Below are 10,684 nucleotides of genomic sequence, written 5' to 3'. Positions count from 1 at the left end.
AAGTATAAAGATTCACTCTGACTTTCAAGTACACGAGTGGTCAGGAGGCAAGGGTAAAGTTTAAGCTCTCATGCACTGTTAATGCCGTATATCTCAGAATCATTAAAGTAACAGATTTTTTTTCTTTTCTTTTCTTTTCTTTTCTTTCTTTTCTTTTCTTTTCTTTTCTTTTCTCTTCTCTTCTCTCCTCTCCTCTCCTCTCCTCTCCTCTCCTCTCCTCTTCTCTTCTCTTCTGTCTCTCTCTCTTTCTTTCTTTCTTTTACCAGAGCACTGATCAGTTCTGGCTTGTAGTGGTGTTCGGGGGATTGAACCTGGGACTTTGGCTATTAAACTTGGGAATTTGGAGCCTCAGGCATGAGAGTCTCTTTGCATAACCATTATGCTATCTTCCCTGACCAGTGACAGAATTTTTAACTGGTTTACATTCACAGACTTCTCAAGGTACTAAGGATCATATTTATACACTTAAACAGCTCTGCAAAGAAGCCGGGTAACTTTTTGATGTATTTATTTATTTAATTTAAGAAAGGATAAATTAACAAATCCATAGGGTAGGAGGGGTACAACTCCACACAATTCCCACCACCCAATCTCCATATCCCACCCCCTCCCCTGATAGCTTTCCCATTCTCTAGCCCTCTGGGAGCATGGACCCAGGGTCCTTGTGGGTTTCAGAAGGTGGAAGGTCTGGCTTCTGTAATTGCTTCCCCGCTGAACATGGGTGTTGATTGGTCGGTCCATACTCCCAGTCTGCCTCTCTCTTTCCCTAGTAAGGTGGGTCTCTGGGGAAGCGGAGCTCCAGGACATATTGGTAGGGGTCTTCAGTCCAGGAAGCCTGGCCAGCATCCTGATGGCATCTGGAACCTGGTGACCGAGTAATGAAGCTGAAGGGTTGTCATTCCACACGTGAAGTCTCTGGACACAGTATGAGCTGAAGCATGTTGAGGTGGCAATCGTTGTGTTGATTAGGTTGCGATCGACAGATGCAGTATTATTTGATATGGATTGGAGAAGCATATGGGAAAGTGGGCCCTATCCAAAGGTTCCAGGACTGTAGAGGCTCTATAGTGGAGATGTGAGGTTCCTGCTGTCTTAGGGTTCAAAAAGACAATCGATAGTTAATGTTATCATCACATTAATTGGTAATTGGGTTAACTTTGAAAAGTCCTTTTGTTAGGGTTTGCTGTACAGTACCCAGTATCTTGTATATAGCTGTGCTATTGGTTGCTTCTGATCTACTTGGTCTAGGCTTTTGAGAAAGTCTGCATATCAATTACACAGCCTATATATATTAAAAAGATTCAGTCTGTGTTTTGAAAAACTTCTAGACATACAATTAATTTTCCCCCTCATATTAATTAACTAGTGATTTATATGACTACATTTTACTAGTAGTGTACATAAACACCATTCCCACCACCAAAAGACTGTGACCCATCCCTCCCACCCACTCCCACCCCCCACTGGCCCAGGAAGCTGCATGTCTACCCCTCACCACAAGGTTATTACTTTGGTGCCCTACTTACAATTTGATCAGGTCCTGCTTTTAGTTTCCCTTTCAGATCTTCTTACTCAACTTCTGTTGATGAATGGGATCATCCCATACTCATCTTTATCTTTCTGACTTAGCTCACTTAACATAATTCCTTCTAGCTCTGTCCAAGATGGGTCAGAGAAGGTGGGTTCATTGTTCTTGATAGCTGCATAGTATTCCATTGTGTATATATACCACAGCTTTCTCAGCCACTCATCTGTTGTTGGGCACCTGGGTTGCTTCCAGGTTTTAGCTATTATGAATTGTGCTGCTATGAACATAGGAGTACACACCTCTTTTTGGTTGGGTGTTATGGAGTCCTTGGGGTATAACCCCAGGAGAGGAATTACTGGATCATATGGAAGGTCCATGTCTAGCCTTCTGAGAGTTTTCCAGACTGCTCTCCACAGAGGCTGAACCAATTTACATTCCCACCAGCAATGTAAAAGGGTTCCTCTGTCCCCACAACCTCTCCAGCATTTGTTGCTGCTGTCCTTTTTGATGTATGCCATTCTTACAGGAGTGAGGTGGTATCTCAGTGTTGTCTTAATTTGCATTTCTCTGACAAACAGTGACCTAGAGCAGTTTTTCCTATGTTTGTTAGCCTTTTGGATCTCCTCTGAGGTGAATGTTTTGTTCATATCCTCTGCCCATTTTTGGATGGGGTCATTTGCTTTTTTGGTGCTAAGTTTGCTGAGCTTTTTATATATTTTGGTGATTAGTTTCTTGTCTGATGTCTGGCATGTGAAGATCTTCTCCCATTCTGTGAGGGGTCTCTCTGTTTGTTTAATAGTTTCTTTGGATGTGCAGAAGCTTTTCAATCTGATGTCTTCCTTTTACTTTTATTCTATTCACTCTTATTTCTTATGTCCCAGTACAATTATTCTAGGGAATTCTCTCAAGCTCATCAAGCTCTTTAAACACCTGTGTTTTCTGTGAGCTTGGTCTGGGAGATTCATCATTACTCCATTAATTATTAATATTACGGTTAGTTACATTTATGCTATTCCATCCAAGAGATTCTTTTGAGTAAATAAACAATTCCCACTCTCATTCTCACATCATCTATAGAAAAAAAAAAAAACAGTAATCATGGGTATGGTGTCTCTAAAAAATTAAAAGTAAGATATTCATGGTCTAGTAGTCTGGGAGGTGGCACAGCGGATAAAGTATTGAACTCTCAAGCAAGAGGTCCCAAGTTCAATCCCCAGCAGCACATGTACCAGAGTGATGTCTGGTTCTTTCTCTCCGATCTTTCTCATTAATAAATAAAGTAAAAATCTTAAATAAAAAAAGATACTCATGGTCTAGACATTTGTGTAATGGGAAGAGAGCTGAATTTTCATGCATGAGGCCCCTAGTTTGACCCCCTGGAATCTCTTCTGCTATAGGAATTCATTGGCCCACTTTCAGAAATAAATAAATGAAAAAGCTAAATAAATAAAAAAGCAAACAAAAAGAAAAGGACTTAGATAGTAAACTGTTTCAGAATAATATTGGATTGTTTTGCTCTTCAAAATATACACTGGTTCATAAAAAGATGGGCCACAGATTTTAATATAAGTATTTGAAATGTTAAATTGATTCTGTAAACAAGTCACTGTGAAGACATGAGCATAGCAGTGAGAGAGAGAGAGAGAGACAGAGAGAGAGACAGAGAGAGAGAGAGACAGAGAGAGAGAGAGAAAGTCTAGAAGTGGATTCACAGATGGATTATAACCAGAGAGTAAAGCAGTCTAGAATGGCTTCTACATTCTAAGTTTTTATTTTATTTTAATTTTTTTAGTCTGTGGTATATGAATTGAAATAAGCAGTAACGTACAACTAAAAATAATGGCGGGGCATTATTCCCCTGGAACTTTAACAATGGCAAAGGAAATCAGTACACAGCACCATTAAACAGAACAGGCTGTTACAGTCATAGTCATGCTCCCGCTGAATAACAAGAGTGTAAAGAAATGTCAAGCCTCTTAACAGGAAGTGCAGAGTCATAGAGGTGTCTGCATGCTAATCCTCATGTTCACATGGTTGATTCTCACCCAGCTTTTCCTCTAGGTAATGAGTCAACTCACTTTTTTTTAAATTTAAAAACAACCAAGCATAAAAATGCATCTATATCTTAAGTGCCTTCTGTGAAGAGATACCAAGTCTCCGGCTAAAGACTGTCCTTGAAATCCACAGCCTTGAGTAGAAACTGAGCAACAGAAGTTCCTAAAACTTGGTTTGTTACTCTCTTTGCATCTGCTAACCATGAAACTGCTGCGGGCAGGAGAACTAATGAATGAACCTGCACAAAGGCCACTGAATCTGTTATTTTAGTACACGCTTGGTGTCACACTGTGGAGCAAGCCCAAGTATCTGTGAACATTTCTACCCTGTTCTTTTAATTCTGATCTGCATTATTTCCAGAGATCTTGTCTGAAAGGAGCTCCACTTTTTTTTTTGGTGGGGGTGGGGGGGGGAGGAGGCTTATATTCTTCCCCTGCCCTCCCGAGCACCCTTTCTCCCCAGAGGCATTAAAAAAAAATTATTTATTTACTTATTCCCTTTTGTTGCCCTTGTTTTATTGTTGTTGTTACTGGTGTCTTTGGTTGTTGGATAGGACAGAGAGAAATGGATAGAGTAGGGGAAGACAGAGAGGGGGAGAGAAAGACAGACACATGCAGACCTGCTTCACCGCCTGTGAAGCGACTTCCCTACAGGTTGGGGCGGAGGCATTTTTAATCCCAGTCTTCTTCCGATAAAACTCCTCTGGTTTATCAACAGATAGTTAACTTTCAAAGACCTAACTCTGCTTCTGACAAGGGTGAAGGTGTAGGGTTTCCAGGGTGCAGTCCTAGAGAGAGATGGGGGACAGCGAGGGAGGAACCGGTTGCTGAGCTCACAAAGTTCTGTGACGTCGCTCTGCCCTGTGCACTGGGTCCCTGCGAAGTCTGGCGCAGAAGGAGGGGCAAGCAGGAGCCCCTCTCCAGCCCGCCAACAACAGGAAAACCTGGGCTCTGGAGCCAGGTGGGTCTTAGAGCAGTCAGAGAACGGGAAATGACCAGGGTATGGAGGTGGGGAAAGGCTGGGAAGAGAAAGATCTGGGAGATGAGTGGTTTCCTGACCCCTTACCACTTCAGACACGCTAGCTGGCGTAAAGACTGTTTCAGTGCGGTTCATGCTCTCTTTTCTCCTTCCTTCCTTCTTTCCTTCCTCTCTCTCTCTCTTTCCTTCCTTCCTTTTTTCCTTTTCCCTTCCCTTCCCTTCCCTACCCTTCCCTTCCCTTCCCTTCCCTTCCCTTCCCTTCCCTTTCCTTTCCTTTCCTTTCCTTTCCTTTCCTTCTAAGCTTAGCACTGATCTGCCAAAGACTTTCTGTTCTGTTTTTCTTCCTTCTTTTTAAAAATTGGATTAATTAATTAATTTCTAAAAATATTTATTTTCCATTTTGTTGCCCTTGTTGTTTAACATTGTTGTGGTTATTGATGTCGTTGTTGTTGGATAAGACAGAGAGAAATGGAGAGAGGAGGGGAAGACAGAGAGGGGGAGAGAAAGCGAGACACCTGCAGACCTGCTCACCGCCTGTGAAGCGACTCCCCTGCTGGTGGGGAGCTGGGAGCTGGAACAGGGATCCTTATGGATCCTCATGCCGGTCCTTGCGCTTTGCGCCACGTGTGCTTAGCCCGCTGCGCCACCGCCCAACTCCCTGAATTTATTTATTTAACCAGAGCACTACTTAGCTCTGATTTAAGGTAATGTGTGCGTGTGCGTGTGTTGAACTTGGGACTTCAGAGCCTCAGGCCTGAAAGTCTCTTTGCATAACTATTATTCTATCTACCCCGCCCCCTGATTTTTTTTTAATTAGTGATTTAACACGTGTGTGAAATTACAAGATTTCAGACCTGCCAGAGACTTTAAATGTGACTTTCTGTGTTTATTCTTCTAAAAATTTCAAACAAATCATTCTGTTGATGCTGTGATTCGGAGCAGAAGCCAGGTATTTCTACATTTGGTCTATCATGAGGTCAGATCAAGAATTTTAGTTTCTTATTTATGTTTTCGATGTTATTATTAGGCTCTGTATATAAGAATATTATTTATTTATTTATTTATTTATTTATTTATTTATTATTGGATACAGACAGCCAGAAATAGAGAGGGAAGGGGAGATAGAGAGGGAGACAGAGAGACACCCGCAGTCCTGCTTCACCACTCACAAAGCTTGGTGGGGACCGGGAGCTCAAACCTGGACCTTTGAGCATTTTAACATGTGTGCTCAACCAGGTGCGCCTCCGCCCGGCCCCGTTGAGCCACTTTCTATCTCCCACAAAGCTAATCAGCGCAGTCCTGCTGTGGAGGGCGATCCAGCAGGATTACTGGCACCCCTGCGTCCTTTACCCTACCACATCCGGGATTTTTGTTCTGACTCTGGATCTTGGATTCCCAGGACTGTTCCATTTCCCCACTCCCCCCAACCTCCATTCCCGCGTGCCCTCATCTTCCCATAGTTTCTAGGGGGTGACTTGTTGGCCTCCTTTTAGCCACCAGCTCAATTGCAGCCTCATCTCCGCCTTCAGGCAGTTATAAATGCAAATGGCCACCCTGTTCCATACTGGTAGTGCTTGCAGGGCAGGCGGAATGTCCGCCTGGCCAGAACCAAGTGAAGATATTGGGGACCAGGACTGATATCTGAACCCTGACTGACTTCCCCAACAACCCAAACCCCTTTCCTGCAGTATTACCATCAGTGGCACCGGGCCTACTTTTGCTCAGTAGAAAGGTTTTAAAATCAAAGATGGGAAAAGTTAGGACAAATTACTATTCCCAAATCAGGCTGGTTGATGGTTTACACTTGCCAACAACCAAAAATAAACAGAAAAGCAAATAAAAAAACAACTTATAACTAAGAGCACTACTGCAAAATGACAAAAAAAAATTTTTTTTTTTGGCAAGATGCTTTTCCTCTCATATAATTCAGAAACGGGGGAATAAAGTCTTTCAAAATATTGAATAAATAATATTAAAATAATCATACGGATGGAACAGTGAACCAAAATGAAAATTACGCTGTGGTGAACCCACGACCTGCCCTCTCCTGGTGTTCTTACAGGGCAGTTTAGTCAGTGATGGGAAACACTATTTGGAAATTCCAACCAAAGTGGGGTGTTGGTGGCAGTACCCTTAAACTTTTCCCTGTATTTTCAAACTTATATATCAGTATATATTTATTTAGCTCCCTCCCTCCCCCAAATCCCTGGAGTCTTGAAAAATTGGTGCAGGAATGGAAATTTGCCTTGTTGCCTCATAAAAATGGCTTTTCTAGTTTTTAAAAAAATTTATTAGTGACTTAATATTGATTTACAAAATTACAAGGTAACGAGTATAACTCCACACCATTCCCACCCCTAGAGTTCTGTGTCCCCATCCCCTCCACTGGAAGCTACAGCAGTTTCCCTAAGGTTGCAGATATGGGTTAAGTATTACGTCTATAACTATCTTGTATGCATTTTATGCTATTTTTAAAGTACATTATACCACTTATTATGTGAGTATTGTTCACAGCTGAGTAATACATTATAGCTTTATTATAAAACTATTCACTTTACCCTGCTTTGTGCCAGGTCTTGTGTATATGTACAACAGAGAAATTTAAGAATGTGCTTAAGTGCATAGAAAACCAATTTATTTATTTTGATGATTTCACTTTTTTTTTTTTGCCTCCAGGGTTATCACTGGGGCTCAATGCCTGCACTACATATGAATCCATTGCTCCTGTGGCCATATTTTGATTTTTTTTTTTTTTTTGCATAGGACAGAGAGAAATTGAGGAGGGGAAGATAGGGAGAAAGAAAGAGAGACACCTGCAGACCTGCTTCACTACTTGTGAAGTGACCTCCTCTGCAAGTGGGAAGCTGGGGGCTCGAACCAAGATCCTTGTGTGGGTCCTTGTGCTTCATACTAAGTGTGCTTAACCTGATACACCACTGCTCAGCCCCCAGAAAAACCAATTTATTTGAATGAAGCACTGAGATTGCTTTTTCAGAAAGCAGCTTTAAAATCTCAAGGTGAAAATCTGAATGTGAATGGCTTACTGAAGACACAAAGTTTTATGCTGTGGCATGAGCATTACATGCATGGGATTTGTCTATACTCTAAAATAATTCCTGCCTCCTAGTCTGTAATTACTGGAATAGTATTCTAATATTTGCCAAGTGCAGTTCTGGGACACTGGTTTCCACTCAATCAAAATTAAAATACTTTTAATTTTAATACTGATAATTAGTTTTTAATAGACATGAATCCCTCCACTTTAGAAAGAAAAAAAAAAACCTCTGTAAGGAATATCTGGGCTGAAAGTATAGATGAGTGTTGAAAACATGCTGCAACATTCTAAGGAAGTTAGTTAGCCTATACTTTCAACAGTTATTGACACCCCCCTTTTAAATCACTTTGAGGGGGCCAGGCAGTGGTGCACCCTGTTAAGTGCATACATACCATGCGGGAGGACCCTGTTCCAGCCCTCGCTCCCTGCCTACATGAGGCAGCTTCACCAGCAGTGAAGCAGACTGCATGTCTCTTTCTCTCTCCCTCTCTTCTCCTCCCCTCTCAATTTCTCTTTGTCCTATCAAATTATATAAAAATGGAAAAATGGCCACCAAGAGTGGTGGATTCCTCCTACAGGCATGAGTCCCAGAAATAACCATAGTAACACACACACACACACAAACAGAGAGAGAGAGAGAGAGAGAGAGAGAGAGAGAGAGAGACGGAGCTGACAAAATGGTTTACCTGGATAATGTTCTGCTTTGCCATGTCTACAGCCTAGGTTTTATCCCAGCCCCTGGTGCTTTGGAGGAAGCTTTGGTGCTTTACTTCTCTCTATATGAAATGAAAAAGTCAGCCCTGAGCTGTGATACCCAGCTACAACAACAAGAAAAATTCCTTTGGAGCAGGGAAGAGAGGTTTCAAAGAGTTTGAGACCTGGCTGTACACGAAAAGGACCAGAAGAAGCTTCACTCCTGGTGAAGCAGTGCTGTGGTGTTTCTCCGTTTGTTATTCTTTCCTTCTTTCTCTGTAATAAAGAGAATGAAAGACTTCACCTGTGAGCAGTGGAATCTCACATGTAAATGACGAAAGTACTGCAAAGAAATATATTTTGTCAAGTGTTTGGAAGAATTCATAGGACATGGAAAATACCATCTGATATATCAGAAAAGATACTTCTCTCCCCATGGTCTTAATGATGAGATTAAATACAGTGACGTTTAGAGAACTGTGTGAAACAGTTGGGTCATTTTGGTTATGGTGGAGATATTTGATATTATCTACTTCTTCCCATCTTTATTTTTCATGTCCTCCATTTCTTCTTCTAGCATTATGAAACCATACACCATGTTCCTCTCATAGAGACCTTCAAGAAACCACGTCATCCTGGTTTTAAAATAACCTGTAAGAAAGGCCACAGTTCTTTCCCATTAGTAAGTAGCACTGAAAAAGAAAATACTCCTATGTTCTTTTATTGGTCACTCAATATTAGTTTACAAAATTACAAGATAACAGGGGTCCAGTTCCTCATCATTCCCACCACCAGAGTTCTCTGTCCTCATTCCCTTCTCTGGAAACTGCAATGGTTCTATCTATCATCTATCTTTTTGTCCTTTTTTTTCCCCTATGGTTCAGCCTTTTCTTCCTTTCAAAGTCATCTATCACTATTGCTGAATGTCTTTCCCTTTTTTCCTCTTCTTTCTCTGGGTCCTGATTAAATTGGGGTTCCAAGCCCTCTCGTCATCTTCCCCTAACATTCTCCTTCTCTGGGAGTATGGAGCAAGATTATTTTTAGGGTGCAGAGGGTGGGTGTTCTGGCTTCTGGACTTGCTTCTCCACAGGACAGGGTGATTGCAGGTTGATCAACACCCCGAGTCTGTTTCTATCTTTCCCTAGTGGGGTAGGGCTCCGGAGAGGGGAGGTCCTGGGACACGCTGATGTGGTGATCTTCCCAGGGAAGTCAGGATGGGATCATAGTAGCATCTACAGCTTAGTGTCTCAAAAGCAGTTAAGATGTGAAACCAGACAAAATGTTTAATAAACAGGAACAAGAAAGTTGGAATAGAGCAGGTGAGAATAGAGATATTAGGGTGGAAAGAAGTAGTCGGAAGTCTATTTTAGGTATGCGCCCAGGGGCCCATGACATCAGTAACTTTTGCTTGAGCTTGGTATTTAACATGGAGGTGGACTAAGAATATTGTCTGGGAAGATGCAGTCGGAATTGACGCCCTAAAATTTCAACTGTGATTGCATGTGGATTTAAAGGACTGACATCTGATTTTTTTTTTTTTGTCTCCAGGGTTGTTGCTGGGGTTCGGTGCCTGCTCCACGAATCCACTGCTTCTGGGGGCCATTTTTTCCCTTTTGTTACCCTGGTTGTTTTAACATTGTTGTGGTTATTATTATCGTTGTTATTGATGTCGTCATTGTTGGATAGGACAGAGAGAAATGGAGAGAGGAGGGGAAGACAGAGAGGATGAGAGAAAGACAGACACCTGCAGACTTGCTTCACTGCCTGTGAAACGACTCCCCTGCAGGTGGGGAGCTGGGGGCTTGAATCGGGATCCTTATGCTGGTCCTTGTGCTTTGCGCCATGTGTGCTTAACCCACTGCGCTACCGCCCAACCCCCCTGATTTTTTTTTTAAGTGCACTCACCAAGGTGTCATTGCTTTCATTGATGTAGCAAAGCTGAATATACATTAGGTGGATGGGCTGAAGGGAGAGGGGAGAAGCAAGGAGGAGTAGGTAACATCGTAGACCATTAACTTATGGAACAGTGTATATTGTACTCCATCTTTCTCTTCATCTTCCTGCAGATAAATTGCCACATCATCCTGCGTTGAGAACCAACAAACAGTATGTGATGACTTATTTTAATGTGAAAACTTTGCCATTTTTTTACTTTGCTACCAGTGAAGTCTATTTGATTACTTCACAATGTTTCAAAACCTTACTGATGAATTCTGAAGCTTAAATTTGTATTCTAAAATAAGTAACTCCATGCTTATGACTTTGAAACAGTTATGCTAGAACTATCATAGAAAATATGTAATTGTTTCTATGCAGTGCATATGCAACCATATTGACAATGCCATTACATATACCTACAATAGAGGGATGGGAAA

At 41.8% G+C, this 10,684-nt stretch overlaps 1 protein-coding gene across 4 annotated transcripts in view; it reads left to right on the top strand.

Annotated features, from left to right (window-relative positions):
* Positions 1 to 4,450: 4,450 nt before the first annotated feature.
* Positions 4,451 to 10,684, top strand: part of CRISP2 (cysteine rich secretory protein 2) — a 31,063-nt gene continuing 24,829 nt past the window's right edge. For 2 of the 4 annotated variants that reach the window (XM_060188734.1, XM_060188732.1), the window contains exons 1-3: positions 5,519 to 5,537; positions 8,887 to 8,991; positions 10,376 to 10,415. The gene's annotated coding sequence lies outside the window, so the exon portion shown is untranslated. Of the gene's footprint in view, positions 4,544 to 5,518; positions 5,538 to 8,886; positions 8,992 to 10,375; positions 10,416 to 10,684 lie in introns of those variants that run through there. The other 2 variants (XM_060188733.1, XM_007523285.2) reach the window with 2 other exon arrangements.

This window comes from Erinaceus europaeus, chromosome 4 (assembly GCF_950295315.1).
Source record: "Erinaceus europaeus chromosome 4, mEriEur2.1, whole genome shotgun sequence".
In the NCBI taxonomy this organism is placed as follows: domain Eukaryota; kingdom Metazoa; phylum Chordata; class Mammalia; order Eulipotyphla; family Erinaceidae; genus Erinaceus; species Erinaceus europaeus.
The sequence above is the reverse complement of the archived record's forward strand: the minus strand, read 5'-3'. Positions and strand labels throughout refer to the sequence as shown.